This window comes from Diabrotica undecimpunctata, chromosome 8, assembly GCF_040954645.1.
Source record: "Diabrotica undecimpunctata isolate CICGRU chromosome 8, icDiaUnde3, whole genome shotgun sequence".
Lineage (NCBI taxonomy): Eukaryota > Metazoa > Arthropoda > Insecta > Coleoptera > Chrysomelidae > Diabrotica > Diabrotica undecimpunctata.
The window spans coordinates 7350278-7368379 of NC_092810.1; positions in this window are offsets into that span (position 1 = coordinate 7350278).

An 18102-nucleotide genomic window follows, 5' to 3' on the forward strand; every position below is an offset into this window, starting at 1 on the left:
GCGACTGCCCAAAAACTTACATTGGTCAAACAGGTAGAAATTTTAATAAACGAATAGCAGAACATAAAAGGGCTTTCAATAATAGAAAAACAGATTCTGCATACGCACTTCACCTTCTAGATCATAATCATTCTTTTAATGACGAATTTAAAATTCTACACATTCAAAATAAAGGCCTTAAGCTATCTTTGTTAGAATCTATGGAAATCAACAAATTAAATAACACAGATATAATTCTGAATGACCAGCTTGAGATAAACAGTTCTCCCCTCCTCAACCTATTTCATTAGAGACTATAAAGTGCAAACCCATGCCAAAAACAGATCACTTGAGAAAGGCAATTAGCCGAAACAGCTGTAGTGATAAGAATTTAAAATAAATTTTGTGGAAGTTTTGAAAACAAAGTTTTCAGTGTTTTATTGTTACATCTTAGATACTTGTTTGAGTAAAAAAATCAAGTTAAGGTAAAATCAATAAAAAAACTTGTAATAATCTCTTTATTTTGATTTATACTCATTAGTTACCATTTGTATACACCTAATAAAAGAGACATAATTTGTTGAAATATCATTGTACTTACTTACAACCACTTACAATGATCTTCACCTAAAATTCTTGAAAAACTTGGTATTGAAACTCGACCTAAATCAGGAACTGTAATTTTAACAAAAATGCGGTATGTGAAAGTGAAAAGCTGAGGGAAAGTTATCAAATATGGATTAAGAAAACTAAATAAAAATATTAAAACTGACGAAGTAAAAAAAAATAAACTGTTGTGGGGACCTGATGATATCCACCCTCTTTTCTTACGAAATCTTCCTCTGAATGCAAAACTAATATTAGTTGATATTTTTAACAATATTTTTATTCACCATGACTTTCCTAATCTATGGTCGCAAGCAACTATAATTCCAATCCTTAAATATAATAAACCAAAAGACGATACAAACTCCTATCGTCCAATGACTTACGTGTTGTACCTGCAAACTTTTAGAAAAAATCCTTAATATTCGTCTTTAGTGGCACCTCGAAAACAATAACTTAATAAGTATCAGACAAAGTGGATTTCGTACGGGTAGATCCACAACAGACAATCTAATAACACTTGAATCAAGTCTACATGAATCCTTTCTGCATAAAAAAAACCTATTGCCGTATTTTTTGACATAATAAAAGCGTTTGACATAACATGAAGACATCTTATACTAAAAACACTTCAAAGAATGGGATGTTCAAGGGCATATGTTGTACTTTATTAAAAATTTTCTAGAAACACGAACTTTTCGAGTTAGAACCAATGGATTTACATCTTTCAGACGAGTACTTCAAAACGGCACTCCACAAGGATCTACTTTAAGTCCTACTCTCTTTCTAATTGCAATAAATAGTATTATACATCAAATAAAACTACCTGTATTTACTAGCCTATAAAAACAAACAACGTAAGTCTGGGAACACATATACTGCAAACTATCTTATACACAATTGAAAGCTGGTCGCAAAACACGGGTTTTATAATCTCTAGTGAAAAGACACGTTTTTTTTTATTTTTAGCAAAAGAAAAATTTATCCTAATACAGTAGACTCCCTCTATAACGAGAACTGAAATGACAGACTAATTACGTCGTTATAAGCCGATCTCGTTATATCAGACAATCATAATACTGTGTATACATATGAATCTGTAGTTTTCTAAACCATTAACTTCCTATAGTGAAGCCATTCGGAGCAATATAAGATGCTAATAAATATTGTTTGAATGGCGTTTTTGAAAAAAACTTTTATTGTCAATGAAATATATTAAAACATAAAAGAGTTGTTTACTTTTACTATCAATGATATACGTTAAAACAAAAAAGCTGTACTTATATTTTTTTCCAACTACATAATGTATAAATCGTATTTTCAAGGATAACATAAACTATTGCTTCTGCAATTTTAAGAACTCTGTTATTTTTAACTGCTTTAAATGGACCAGTATCATTCTATCATATATTTTCTAAAGATGTGAAACAGTTGTATTTATTCATTGTAAAGAAGTTTATTGCGGGCTGCAGTTAAGTTTATTGAGGGGCTGTTTGAAAAGGTATTTATTTATAGTCACGACCGGACTAAAAACGTAAAAAACACGTTTTTGGATCTTATTTTCTCTCGTTATAACCAAATTTGCCTCGCTATAGACGGTTATAGTTCAATAGAAATTTCACGGAACATCTAATGTATCTCGTTATAAGCGAAACCTCGTAATAACCCTGTTCGTTATAGAGGGAGTATACTGTAATTTAATTAGCACTAAATGGAGTTGTCCTGAAACACGCAGAAGAAATAAATTTCTTAGGAGTTTCTTTTGAACGTAACTTAAACTGGGAAAGCCACATAGCCGATCTGCAACGTTCTTGCCAATCCAGAATTAGTCTACTAAAAATGCTGTCAAATACCTCTTGGAGGGCAGATACAACAACCTTACTCTATACAGATCACTAATACGAAATAAACTAGACTACGGCTGTTTATGCTACGATACTGCTAACAAAACATCCTTAAAAAAACTTGACTACATTCAAAATATGTGCTTGAGATCAGTTTTAGGTGCCACAAGAACTAGTCCAGTAATTAGCTTACAAGCTCTGGCTAATGAACTGCTCTTAAGCCAACGAATACAACTCTTATCACTAAATTACGTTGCTAGAATTTCAGCAAACAACAGCAACGTATCCAACTCAACAATACTTTGCAGAACAAATATATCGACCGATCTTTACAGAAACATTGCAATAAAAAAACTACCATTTCCTGAGCGAATAAAACGTATTGGTCTTAATTTAGAACAGTTCGGTCTTACTATGCCTATTCATGTAAATTTTCCTCCTTGGATGATCAAATCTCCAAAAATAGACAGGTCTCTAAAAGAACTCCCGAAACATTCCACACATCCTTTTCTTATACAGCAAGCTTATAAAAATGTTATATCCAAATACCCAACAACCCATCAAATCTTCACTGATGCTTCCAAATGTGATGAAGGACATGCTGCAGCCTACATCTACGAAAACGTCAAGTCTGCCATACGAATCACAACAAATTGTTGTATATATACCGGAGAACTTACGGCAATTCACCAGGCCATGAAAAAATTTGGTTCTATCAATGAAAGCAAATTTGTTATCATCACCGATTCAATAAGCGCATTACTTGGAATAAAACAGCTATATACAACTCACGCCATACTTCTCAAGATCAAAAAAGAGTTATCTTATTTACAGACTCAACAAAAAGATATTTCCTTCATCTAAGTACCTTCTTATATGGGAATAAGTGGTAATGAGGAAGTGGACTCTCTGACAAGCAATGCAACAACCGACCAAAGTATTACTAGCATAAATCAAATGCCTTGCACCGATTACAAAGTAAATATCAAAGCCCACATGTACAGAGCGTGGCAAACTACTTGGGATCACACTACCAACAAACTCAAAGAATGTCTAAGTCAAGTAAAAACCAAACTCATGTTACCAAGTAATAAAAAAGACTAAGTCATCATCAACCGACTCCGAATAGGACATACTTTCCTTACCCACAAGCATATCTTCAACCAGGAGGCTGCTGCGATGTGTACCAAGTGCAACACTCAGTTGTCAGTGAAACATAATTGTCGAGTATCCAGTGTACCAGAACGAAAGAATCGCGTGTGCCCTTAGTGACAATTTAAAAAGTGTACTTACGTCAAACTTACAGTCTTTATTAAGTTATCTTAAAATGACTAAACTATATACCAGATTGTAAAAAAATATATTTTTTATGTAACAATATGTATCTTACTGTTTATGTATGTCCCCCCGCTAATAACCCTTAGTGGTTGATGCGGGTATATTTGTTTAAATAAAAAAAAAATGTGGAAATTTTTATCAATCGCTCTTTTCTAAACGAAACAAAAGTAAGTTACAATGTTTCATATCAGGTGTCGATATATCTGCATATACTTGCACAATTAAATAAACAGGAAAGTTGTATTAAGAAGAAAAATGTTCTTTTACCTCTAACCTAAAAACTTTTCTGTAGTCAAGAAAACAATTTTATAAACTAGTTTAAGTATTTGCAATGTCAATAAACAAATTAAAAAGAATACTTTATATATTATCCGTCAATTAGATGTAATAGGTCAATGTAAGTTAAAACTTACGTTAGATTTCCTGAATTTAGCTTCCCGCTTGAGTTCTCTCGGAAACTTCACATGGCACTCCGCTTTAAACCCGGCGCCTCCAAAGAGGCGGCGTTCGCATTTTAGCGCGACGTGTTCAAGTTGTCGACTGAAAAGCGACGCGTCTGGTATACCGTCGCGATGCCTCTTAGCGGGAGGAATGCGCGAGGGATCCGATGTAGCCGATCTCTGTAGATGGAATGCAACTTATCTGGTAGGCGTTGACGAACTTATGTTGAAGTGTAATCTGCAGGGTGTTACACTAGTAAGCTCATCGAAATTAGCAGCCCTGATAAATAGGGGATTTTGTTGCTTCAGTTAATTTTAAAGTAAATGAAAAAGTTTTTTCCTAAAGTACCATTTAATGATGTGACACACTTTTGCTCAGAATATCTTTTCTTAAAAAAAATTATACACCATTAAACCCCACGCTCTCACTAGTGATCATTTGTGTTTTACATTATGCGATCGGCAGCTGACGAGAGCACCACAAGACAAGATCAATCTGAATAGAGCTGCAGCATAGTTAAAAGTGTTATAAAATAACCATAAAAACAACGGTATACGTTCTTATCTCAGACATCTTCCGTCTACAGAATCTATCGACTATTCACTCTGGGAAGCAACCAGGACAATAGAAAGTCCTTAATTCTCCAACACTACAATCCTCACTGAAATGGCATGAGCAAGAAGCAATAAAGAACAAGCTGAAATTTTCGTTGAATATCTAATGCTCACCAAATATTAATTTGCGTCTGTTGTTACAGCTGGCTCACTGTCAAAGACCGCAAATTACCCATTTAAATGTACGGAGAGCTAACAAAATGGTCTTCTTTTTCTTCTTCCTCTTTATAAGCAATTCTGCTTATTCATTGGTGGATTAATACCTCTATGCAAGGTTGTCACTCCATTTTTGCGCGGTGGTCCGATACTTTTTCTGCCGATCATCTCTTGCTATTTTCACGGGTCTCCTCCATTCTGCTTGTGGTTATTCCATTCTTTTTCTATTTTGTACTATCTCTCAGCGTATTTCCTGGAATTTTTCTCAGTACTCTCATCTCTGCCGTTTCCAGTAGCCTTTGCATTGCGGCTGTATCGGGTCTTGTTTCTGAGGCATATGTCATTATTGGTCTTACACTAGCTCTATCTCTCATTATGTGCCGTACATTTTCTTTCCAGGCAACTGAATACCTTCTTTTTCTTTGTTGTGATATGTAATTTAAAGCTTTCTTTAGCCATCTATCTTCATTCATTCGCTTCACGTGACCATACCACACTAATTGTCTCGTTTTAATTCTGTCTACACTGGAATATACAGTATTTGTCCTCCTCCTAATATCTTCATTCCTGATATGATCTTTTTGGGATACACCACACGCTCTCCTTAGAAAATCCATTTCTACTACTTCTATTCTTTTTCTATCTTTTTTCGTGATCTGCCAGACTTCTGCCCATAAGTCATAATAAGCTCTTCCAAGGTTCGATAGATTGTCAATTTCTTTTCTTGTCTAATATCTTTAGACCATAGTAGAGAGTTTAGTTTTTCGATGGTTTTCGATGTTTCTCTTGGTAGTGCCTTCTTTAGATATTATAGATCCGAGATATTTATATTCATTGCATGTTTTTGTGTTTCCAATTTCTAACTCTTGATCTTCTTCATCATCTCCTCTTTTAAGATACTCTGTCCTTGACATATTCATATTGAGGCCCCATTTTTCATATACCTAATTTCTTTAGTTTTCTAAACATGTAGTCCACGTCTTCCTCATCATTCGCTACGACTACCTGATCATCTGCGAAAAATAAATTTGTTAGACATTTACCATAGCCCATTTCTATTCCCATTCCGGATACTTGTTTTCTCCACTGCTCTAGCGATGATTGAATATATATTTTAAATAAGTCGGAGATAGACAACATCCTTGTTTAAGCCCCTTTGTTATTGGAAATGATTCAGATATAAAGTTTCCTTCTTTAATGACATTTCTTGCATTTTTGTATATATTTGCGATAGCATTCACATACTCTTTACTGAGACCCACTTTCGTCAAAGTTTGAAACAGTTTTTTTAAAGGTACCTTATCGAATGCCTTCTCTAAATCTACAAACAATAGGTGGGTAGATAGATTCCTTGCCTTCCGTTTTTCGATTACATGCTGCAGAACGAATATACCATCAGTGCACGATCTTCCTGCACGATATCCCTTTTGTTCTTCTATGTCTTCGCATTCTGATTTTATTGTTTCTTTTATTATTCGACCGTACAAATTCCCCACTCAGTTATTAACAGTTATTACCCTATAATTAGAGCATTTGCGTCCCCTTTCTTGAATATTGAGCTGATGTATCCAATCATCAGGGATATTTTGTCCTTTTAAGCATTTGTTAAATAGTTGAACCCACATTTCATGTAATATTTTTGGTCCATACAGGTCCGGCTGATTTACCGTTTTTCGATCTTTTGAGGGCATCGCTTAACTCTCCGGTTGTTATCTCAATTATTTGTGTATGTTGGGATATTTCTAGTAGAATAGGTTACTCCTACTTTACCTGTTGCTTTTTAAAATATTGTGAGCTGATAATATTTTGATTTTCTTATTATTAAACGGCGTATTTGATACACCTCGTACAATTCGGATATCATATTACATTTATTAGTTACCCTTCTTTATTTCTTGTCAGAGTATAACACATAGTATCTTTTTCCACAACAATATATTAAGTAATCGTTTTGCCTACATCCATATTTTAATCCAAATACCAATACCCTATGCCTCAATAGTTAAATTTCACCATAGATTTAAAAAGACCTAAAAACAAAAGATACTTCAAAACGACTTAAGTTATTTTAAACTTTTATTATATTAGCAACTATTCTTAAAGGTCAGTTCGTGATTGGGAATAGGTGATGAATTTAACTTGTTTGTAAAACTTTTATTATCAATGTGTAGAAATACAAAATCATAAAAACTCTATTTAAAAGGCATAGAAATACTTTACCAAGCTATAAACTTTAGCCACGATCGTAAAACGTGAGGACAAACATCGGTTGTACTGTATAAAAAAGATGAATCATTTTAACGGAAAAAATTTTGATGTTGATTAATTTTGGTGCTGTTTAATGCCATGGAAGGAAGAAGTTATAATGATGGTTTTTTATTATAATTAGTTTTATATTTTGAACGCCATAAATTGTATTTTTACTGTTTTTTAGCCCAGTCAAGAAAAAAATGCTGATATATAATAATATTATTATATATATATATATATATATATATATATATATATATATATATATATATATATATATATATATATATATTATTATTATTATATATATATATTATATATAATATAATTATATATATAAACAACACAGTTTATTAGGGCTGCAGTCAGTAGGTTTGGCCGGGATGTTATAGAAACACTCTTTTGACTTTTGGTCGAGCTTTCGGAATTCTTTTATTCCTTCTTCAAGACACCGTAATTAGAAGAAAGTGTAAATATTTACAACATATCTCAAATTGTCATCACAACTTACTAGTCGTTGAGATTATTTTTGTAAAGCTACGCCACTCAACATTAAAAACACACATATAAAATATAACATTTAAAATAATGTACAATATACATTTTAAAATTTAGTTGGAAAGTTAAAATTTTGTTAGTGACATCTTTTCATGGTGTGTTTTGACTGATCCATAGAGAACAGAAAAAAAAACAAAAATAGTGTGATTAAAAAGTAATTACATGGTACAATGAATACACAAGGTATGATACATAATGTTCCAAAATCAGTTCGCTTTCGCGCATGACGTAGTCAAGATCGCTTATCCCCGCAACAGTTGAATGTAGTTGTATAGGAAAGACTTTTAATTTTAAGTTTTTTTATATAATTTGGCTAATTTAATTATAGTAATTATAAAGAGATGATAAAATTATGTTATTATAATACTTATCCTTTATAAAACATATATATCCTTTATAAGACAAGTTTTAATTATCTTTTATTACACGTAGGTACAGGTTAATTAACTTATATTCCAGAGTTCGATATTTCAGATATTTAAAAAGATACAGAAAAGTGGTAATAGAGGTACACAAAATTTGTACGTATATATACCTACTGAACTAAACACAAAATCAAAATAAATAATGACAAAGTCAACTTTATTTATATCGAATGAGCTAGCTGGCCATCGAATATGAGTGTAGTGAGGGCACACAATATTGCACAATATTTAAAATGACATTTTTGTAATATTCACACATAAAATTATCTTGGTATTGTTTATAATAATGATAACATTGTATATTTTAATAATAATAACATGATTTAACAAAGAAAAATATGTTATTTTGGAAGATGCTAAATTGATTTCCTCCGAAACAGTTCTTATTGCAAATTGCATAGCAGGCTGAGGCTAGTTTCTTACTTAACAAATCGATATGAAAAAACCATTTAAGGTTTCATGACTAATAATTAATAAAAATAAAGATTTAGACTTACGTCGTTGACCTAGAAGTAGTAAGCAGCTGCTCAACATACTTTTTGGACTCTCTGTGTTCGCCTCCTTGTACGCGTTTCTTTTGGTTGGTTAAAAGGGTAGCCGATGTTGATTTAGGCAAATAAAGGCTAGGTACTGCCTCAGGTTTGAGTTTTAGACCCTTTTTAGAAACGTAATTTAAAAGTTCCTGTTGTAGATTTCTTTGGTAATCTTCAATTTTAAAATGTGTATAACAAATTCTTGCAGTATTACAATTAAAATTATCCTATCTACAACAAGATATAATCCACAGTTTTCTGGTCACGCTATCTTTAGGAAATGTATGAAACCTAAAGATTTTATCTTCATTGTCACTATTGCAACAAGCAATTGCACAGCGTACTTTGAAAAAGGTACAAAACCAGATATACAATGGCAAATAAAAACTTTCAGTTTTACAAAAAAATACTATACAGTATAAATAAATAGTAACCAAACACCATTTGTATAAAGACACATATATAAGCATATATCTAAATTATTTTTCTATTATAAAATAGATGACTCAGTCAGTATTGAGATACTTTAAAATATATTTATTATCTCATAACTTGCAATTTGCAATAGTCACCATTGATAACCGATATTATTGTTGAACTTTTGTTTTTATACAAGCTTTCTGTCTTGCCGGTGTAAAGTCGTCTGAAGTCGATATTTATTGTGTTTTGCGTTTGAACTAATTTGTGTCTTATTTTCATATTATTATATTGTTTGCTAAGTAAATTTTGCATATAATAATCGGTAGGTTATAGTAATGTGTATATTTTTTATTTTACTAAATTTCATTATAACTCATCTAAAATACCATATTGAATTCTAAAACAGATTTTTCTCTATTGTACTCTATTTTGTTTTTATTTTAGTAAAACTGCTTGGAAGTGAGTGACAGTGAATCAGAATAAGCAAATCTACTACTATTTACCTATTCACAGTATTTCCTCTGCAGACAATTTTTAAATTTCAAGGGATTTGCATACAAAAAGAGTACTTATATTATTAGTATATGTATGAAAACAAAAATAAATATTTCGCCTGAATCTCTAGGAGAAGTAAAGGTTTTACGCTACTGAACATATATTTTTTATTCAATTATAACCAAAACAAAACATTTAAAAAAAATAGATCACTTTTTAACCATAATTTCAAAATTAATGTGTACGTTAAGCTGTAATAATGGGTTCGAGGTGGTTCAGGCGATCTTAACTACGTCACACTCCTGGGCCAGCTGTCAAATGTCATGCGCAATATCATACCTGTGTGTATTCATTGTACCATGAGTAATTAGGAGTTCTTGCTATTATATTAATGGAAGTAGTATATTAAACCTGTCTTAATAGTATGCAACATGTTTTGTATGCAGGTGTATTACGGTGTGTATATGTAAAAGTAAATCTTTACTTTATTTTTGATGTTTTGTCAGTAAGTAACAATAAATGTTGCTCAATTTATCTATGTCTGACTTTTTATTTATACAAGACGTATTAGATTTTATGAAACACATTTCCAAGAAAACACGTTTTGAATGATTTTTTTTTCCTTTGCCAGAATACAGGAATCTTCGAAATTAAATTCATGTTTTAAAGTTAATGCATGTTCTGTGAGCGCACATGCGTTTATCTTTTTGGTTTTTATGTCGCTGCGATGTGATATTACTCTATTGTGAAAATTACGGGATGATTCTCTGATATACACGTTTTTACAATTGGCACACGGTATAGAATAAACAACATTCGATGACTCCTGTATTGTGAAAGGATCCTTTGTCTTTGTGTACAACTTCGATACCGTTTTCACATTCTTAGTTGCAATTTTTAAGCCACTAACATGTTTGAAAATAGTAGTGGCTTAGTGGCTGTTAGTGGTAGTGGCTTGAAAATGTGCTTGAAATTGAATCGGAATTGCGAAATGAAATGTTCATAAATCCTATTTTGGATTCTACGATTTGTTTGGCCTATATATTTATTTGTTTATTTGGAGGATAAAAGATGAAAGTTTTTGTTGGGGGGTAAATATTGTCTTTACTCCTGTTTGTCTAATTTTGTCGATTTTGTTAGTGACACCTTTGATAAAGGGAGGAAAAGCTTTCGTATGATGAGGGTCTGAGTCTTTGGATTGAGATTGAGTGTTAGATTGATGTCTGTGGATGCTCCTATTGATGTAATTTTCGCGATATATTTTTCGTTAATGAAACAACTTGTCAAAGATCGTATAGTAGAATTAACTCCAGAGCAGAGCATTGTTGCCAGAATTATGGTTTCTATTTGACCTATTGGCTTTTTAGAATTCGAAAAATATGCTAAGACAATTAAATTTGTGCGAATTAATTTATTTTAAATGGCAGCTTCTTATTTTTATTGAGAATAAGCCACAATTTTACTTTAAAATAAGTTTATTTTAAAGTTTTGATTTTCCCTTAGGAAATCAGTTTCAAAATACAAAACATTATGAATTAGTATAAATTCGTAAAATAGTATTAATTATTAAAAAATATAAAAAAAATATTAATGAGAAATACTTTGTATTTAAAAAAAAATCGAAAGGTCAAAATAACCTTCATTTTAAAGTAAAATTGTTGCTTATTCCCAATAAAAATAGTAATTTGTATTAAGATACCAAAAAAATGCTACAGAAAAATGACATCGTCGCTTCAGTCTGTTAAAAATATCGCTTTGTAGGCGTGGCTAGGTTTTTACTAACTATATTTGTAACAATTCGGTAGTACCTGATCATTTATGGAAGTATTTAGCTAAATAAGATTAAAATGGGTGAAAAATTACGTCTTTTAATTAAAAATAAGTTATTATTTGGCATTTTCCAAATAATATCTTGAAACCAAATTTTTGTTTAGCTATTTTAGAAGTATTAGGTGTAAATATAAAATTAGTTCTATAAAAATTAATTCCAACACTACTGCTTGAATTAAAAATAATTCTAAACAATTAGAAATTCTAGGTATCAAACGGAAACCAAATCTATTATACAGAGCCTTTCTCATGGCGTTGAGTTCATTTTGCTGAGATGCTCTGGCTAAGTTCTATCATCTTTTCTTTTGTCTCGGTTGCTCCAAGTTGGTGGCTCGCTCCAATAGTAATTGGATTGGAAACAATCGGTTTTATTGTTCGGTATAACGATATGATCGGCGTTTATGCACAATGTTGTGGACAGACTAGGAGAAATACCATTGTGTTATATTAAGTGAAAACATATTGTGGGTCATCTTTGTTAAATATCTCGCTAATTTTAAAATGCCCACCATAACTCTAGTCCATACCTGTATACAATAAAGGTATACATATATTTATGACTAAATTTTCATTCGAAATAAGGCATCCAAAACAAACTAAGACGTAACAAAAGAAGTTTTTAGTTTTTAAATAAAGTGTAGATATTTGAAAAACATATTCGAATCTGAATAGCTAAATGCAAAAAAATATTTATAATGTTTAATTCGTGTTTAATTTCTAATATATTTAACAAGCTATAGACATAATTATCTTTTTGCTTAGGGAACTTTTACATTATTCAGCTAAAGTTCTCTTTTCATCCCACTACCAAGTTTTTGTCGTGTAAAGCCCAAACAAATACCCGAAATGCAATCTCTGATATCAGCCCCCAAGAATTTCAATCATTCCCAAAATATCCTCCAAACATCTCGAATTCTAGGGTTGTCGTCGAATATGTTCCAACACGACGTTGTTATGCATTAAATTCTGTTCATTATATTTTGCAAAATCGGTGTTTGTAAATGGTTTATTTTTAGATTGAAAAAAGTGTCTCTGTCAACTAAATGTACCTAAGTATGAAGCAAATCACAAATAAGATAAAAATAATCCTCCTAAATCGACGTTTTGTTATAAGCTACACAAAAATTACGTTACTTGATCATTGAAGACCTAAGTGGCCAAAGGTATTGTATTATGTTACAAATTTAAATTTTGAAGAAAATAGTAATGAACGGTTTATGCTTGGGACTCTTTAAATTAATTTTTGAAGTTATACTTCTATACGCGCGCTCCACGGTGAAAATTTGTATGGGAGTGAATCTGTGAAACCATTACATATGGAAGATAATGAGTAAGAGAGAGACAGAAGATATATTTTTTCTCTCTTCCTCTCTCGAATATAAAAATGTTCCTTTTGTATACAGGGTGAGTCATGAGGAACTTTACATACTTCTACCATATGTAGAGTCCCTCAGGGAGCATATTATGTGGCCACTAAAAAATGTCAACTCCTCTTCTTTATTAATTAACAGGGTGATTTGTGTCATTGACCATTTATTTCATTTTACTGTAGTGTTTATACAACTCATTTGATTTTTTTAATTTTTGCATGATACAGTACACTACTATCAAGCATTCGACTGGTATTAGCTAAACTAAAAAATTCCAGGACTGGCTTTGGAAAAATTAATTTAGGGATTCGTATTAAATATTACACCCTGTATATATTTTTTTTTTAATGCAATAAGTGATTTTTTAACTACATAAATAGCCAATGAAAACGACATATGCGACAATGTTGTCGCACTTTTATTAAATTTTTAGTGAATGATAAAATCTTACCAAAAATAGAACAACCATAATGAAGTATCAAATTATAAGTTAATTAATTTAAACAAATGTTATAAATTTTAAACATTTTAATTGAAATGATAAACTGAGTCACTGCACAACAAAAAACAGTAACTACTAACAATAACGAAGAACAATTTAAAAAAAAACTAAAAATATGTACATAGTTATGATAAACCCATAAATTAGAACTGGAAAAGATACAATAATGGTAACAAAATAAAAATACAGAATGACGGTATTAGATTTTTGTTTTGATAAAGTGCAGCAACTTCGTTGGAAGTACGAGAAACTGAATTCACTACGAATTTTGACTAGGATGAACGGCTTGTGGGATGCAATTTTAGATTCCCTTGCCGATTAATTCATCCAGCTGTTTGTTTCGCAAATTTTAGGAAACACAGTGGTTAAGATTTGAATTCGGTTTCGCTAATTAGAAATCGTTTGATTTCTCTTTTTGTTTAAAATAAAAATAATTCAAAATAGATTTTCGAAATGGAACCCTGCAACCTGTACACATTTTTGTTGCCGAATTGTTAATTGACGTATTGATACGGATACTCTGGGGATCGTTTCTAATAGTATTACAACAGTGTATAATTCTATCAATTAATTGTTGTCGGTTAGTAATATTCACTGCTTAAACTAGTTGCTTCAATCGTCCCCAAATATGGTAATCAACGGGATTGAAATCAGGGGATCTTGAAGGCCACGAAATGGGACCTGCACGTCCTATCCACCTGTTGCCATAAACATTATTGAGATGTTGTCTCACTGCCAGTAAAAAGTGTGGGGGTGCCCCATCATGCTGAAAATACATCCCTCGGATAGCAACGTTCGCGTTGGCAAGCAAATTCGGCAAAATATTTTGTAGAAAGTTCAAATAGACCTGCCCTGTTAAAGGACCATCAAAAAAGTGAAGACCTACTGATTGGTTATTTATGACACCAATCCACACGTTAACCGAAAACCTTAACTAAGAACGACGTTCTCGAATAGCATGGGGATTTTCTTCTGCCCACACATGTGAATTTCGTGAATTATTTATCACGTCTCTGGTAAATTGGGCTTCATCTGTAAATAGTGTCCTGTATAGCGTTGGTCGATTATTGTTAATCCATCTACAAAATTCCAACCTATCGATCTCATCTCCAGCATGTAGTCGCTGAACCATTTGAATGTGATATGGGTATAGATTATTTTTTTGTAAGACTCTACTTACTTTTGATTGAGTAACATTGAGTTCTCGACTTACTTGTCTAGTGCTTATTATAGGGTTCATAGTAACGGCGTCCATAATGTCATCTTCCTGCGCTTCATCTACATGTCGCTCTGTTGTTCCACTAGGAAAAGTGCCATTTTCTCGCAAATAATTAAAAACTGACCCAAATATTGGATGACTGGGAGTTCGACGATTAGGAAATCTCCTGCGATATTCTCTACTAGCAGCCCTACCATTTCCATTACAGAATCCATAAACAAATATTATGTCTGCATATTCTGTGGTCGAAAACTGATGTGGAATTTTGAACGAAAGTAACAAAAGCTCTACCAAAACTAACACAATGTACTTAACGTAGATATGACAGAAGAAATATGTATTCTTGTACACATAAATAACAATTGATAATGGCAATAATGACAATGGGTATAAAATATCAAGAAACGTCAAACGGTCAACGCCAACCTTCATTTTAAACTTTTTTAGATTTATTTTTATTTAGTACAGTTGATGCAATGTATTATTATTTGACATAAAATTTTTATCATTTACAATCAACAAAAACTAACACATACAAGAGGTTTGACTTTTTAATCAATTTAATTTATTATTTATAGAAAATAATGCCCCAATACGATCTATGAGTAAAAATTTATAATTGAAAAACAATTGATTCTATCGTAGAGATAATACAAAGTGACAGTAAAGATGTTAATTTTCTACGTATTAGATTATGTTGTAGGAACTCATTTTAATTAAAATGTTTGAAATTTATAACATTTGTTTAAATTAATACCTTATAATTTAATACTTCATTATGGTTGTTCTATTTTTGGTAAGATTTGATCGTTCACTAAAAATTTAATAAAAGTGCGACAACATTGTCGCATATGTCGTTTTCATTGGCTATTTATGTAGTTTTAAAATCAATTATTGCATTTTAAAAAAAATATATACAGGGTGTAATATTTAATACGAATCCCTAAATTAATTTTTCCAAAGCCAGTCCTGGAATTTTTTAGTTTAGCTAATACCAGTCGAATGCTTGATAGTAGTGTACTGTATCATGCAAAAATTAAAAAAATCAAATGTGCCGTATAAACACTACAGTAAAATGAAATAAATGGTCAATTACACAAATCACCCTGTTAATTAATAAAGAAGAGGAGTTGACATTTTTTAGTGGCCACATGATATGCTCCCTGAGGGACTCTACATATGGTAGAAGTATGTAAAGTTCCTCATGACTCACCCTGTAGATATATTTAAGAAATATACTTACCTGAAAGAAAAAAAAAAAAATTTTACAAATATGGCCAAAAATGTATGCCTACACCCCGCTCAGATTTACGAACGTTATATTAACTTATATATTGTTAGTTTGATACTATTTAAGGTTATTGGCTATTTTTGCTTTCACCGGTAGTGGAATTATTGGATCTAAATTGAAATTTAATCATTCTTTATCTTTTTCGTCAAAAATAACTTTGACTTTATTTGCATTCGAATTCCACAAATTAGTTTAGTTTTGTAAGCCGGCTTTTTGGGCAAGTTCGGGCCTGTGTCTCAACAGTTATTTAATAAAATTTGTATATAAAAAACAATGATACTTATTCTGTGTTTATTTAAACATTGTACTCCATTTAATCGTCACAATAATTACACTTAGGAGCAGTTAGGCATACACAACTACCAGGAAATCTTTATTTAGTACAATTAAAAACAGAGTATAAAATATTATTATTGTCTAGGAAATATGCAATGTTCTTTGAACCGGTAAATAGAGTCGTAGCTTCTTTACATTCTTTTTTCCGCTAACGAGATGTTATAGATACGTCTGGAGATCAGTGGCGCCAATAGAAAAAGTAGGAACTGTATTAGGACTTTGTAACAATTTTTGTCGTTTTTTTCAAGTGTTTCTTCGTTGTGTGTAAGTCCCATAATATGAGATCTTTGACAAATGTATAATATTGTAATAATGCCGGAATTGGAACTATTTGGGAGCAGGTTTGTTTAAATAAGCAGTTACGGGAGAATAAGAACAATAGTACAAGATATTAGAATGTAAATAAACTAATAAATCAGTACTGAGAGAGATAACACGAAAATTAGACAACCTGATAATACAATAGTGGATTGTATATTGTATTTACAACTTTGAGAGTAAAAAAATCTTTAAATGAAGAAAAAAAGATTAGATTTATGTAAAAGGTAGATAGATAGATAGATAGATAGATAGTTTATTTGACTGTAAGTTACAACAAGGTTTACAGCAAGTCAAAACTAAAATTATAAATATAAATTTTAAATAATTACAAAGTATAATATAAATCACTATAAAGTCATTACAAAAAAAAATGAAAACAATACACTAAAAATATTTAAAACATTAAAATACATATAAAACGTACAATATGGACATCATAATATAATTAAAATAATATTAAATTTGGTTATGTTGCAGCTTGGGCATTCACGGATACACTCTGGTAATATTCACCTAATGTATAAGGAGACATGGTCACTAGGTACTCTTTGACTTGGTTTTTAAAAGCTGTAGTTGAAAGAATGTTTTTAAATTTTTGAGGAAGTTGATTATACAGTAGTAAACCAGAGACAGTAGATGACTTCCTACTTATTTCTAAATGTCGATAGGGTACTACAAACTGTCTCTTATTTCTTGTGTTGTGTGAGTGAATATCACTGTTACATAAAAAAGTTCTTTTATTTTTATGAATTAGTATCAATAATTCCAAAATGTAAATTCCATACACTGTTAATATATTTAAATCTCTAAATAGGTTTTTACAAGACCAACCATACGGAACACCTGCAATACATCTGACAATACGCTTTTGGGCCTTAAAAACGTCCTTTATACTAGAAGAGCCACACCAGACAGTTATACCGTAACTCATTGTCGATTGTACCTCAGCAAAATAAAAAAGGTATCAGCATTGAACACCTAAACAATGGAAAAAAGTCATGTTCAGTGACGAAAGTACGGTAAGTAGGTTCGTAAGAGGAAGGAAGCTCCATATTTATTCGTCGTCCACACACCGAGTCAAAGTACGATCCAAAAATGACAGTTAAAACCCTCAAACATCCTGAAAGTGTAATGGTATAGGGTGCGTTTAGTGGAAATAAACGAAGAGCAGGGTGTTATTTCTTGCCAAGAATGTTACAATGAGGGCAAGCAACTATGTGACTGTTCTAGGACAAGATTCATTGAAATTGTGGGAAATTCACGAATGTGACTTCTTTATACACGATGGTGCCCCTGCTCACAAAGCCAAGACAGTGTTAAAGATCTCGAATGATCACAATATTAACGTATTGGAATATCCACGTAACTCGCCCGACCTTAATCCCATCGAGAACTCCTGGAATGTGATGAAAAATAAGGTTCAAAAGTATCGCCCGAGCAACATACATCACTGCAACAGGAGTTGAAGAGGTTGTGGGTGACCATGGAAGAAGAATATTTCTTGCTCAATCCATATCCAAGAGAATCCAGATTATCATTTACTACAAAGGTGGTATGACAAAGTATTAATTTGT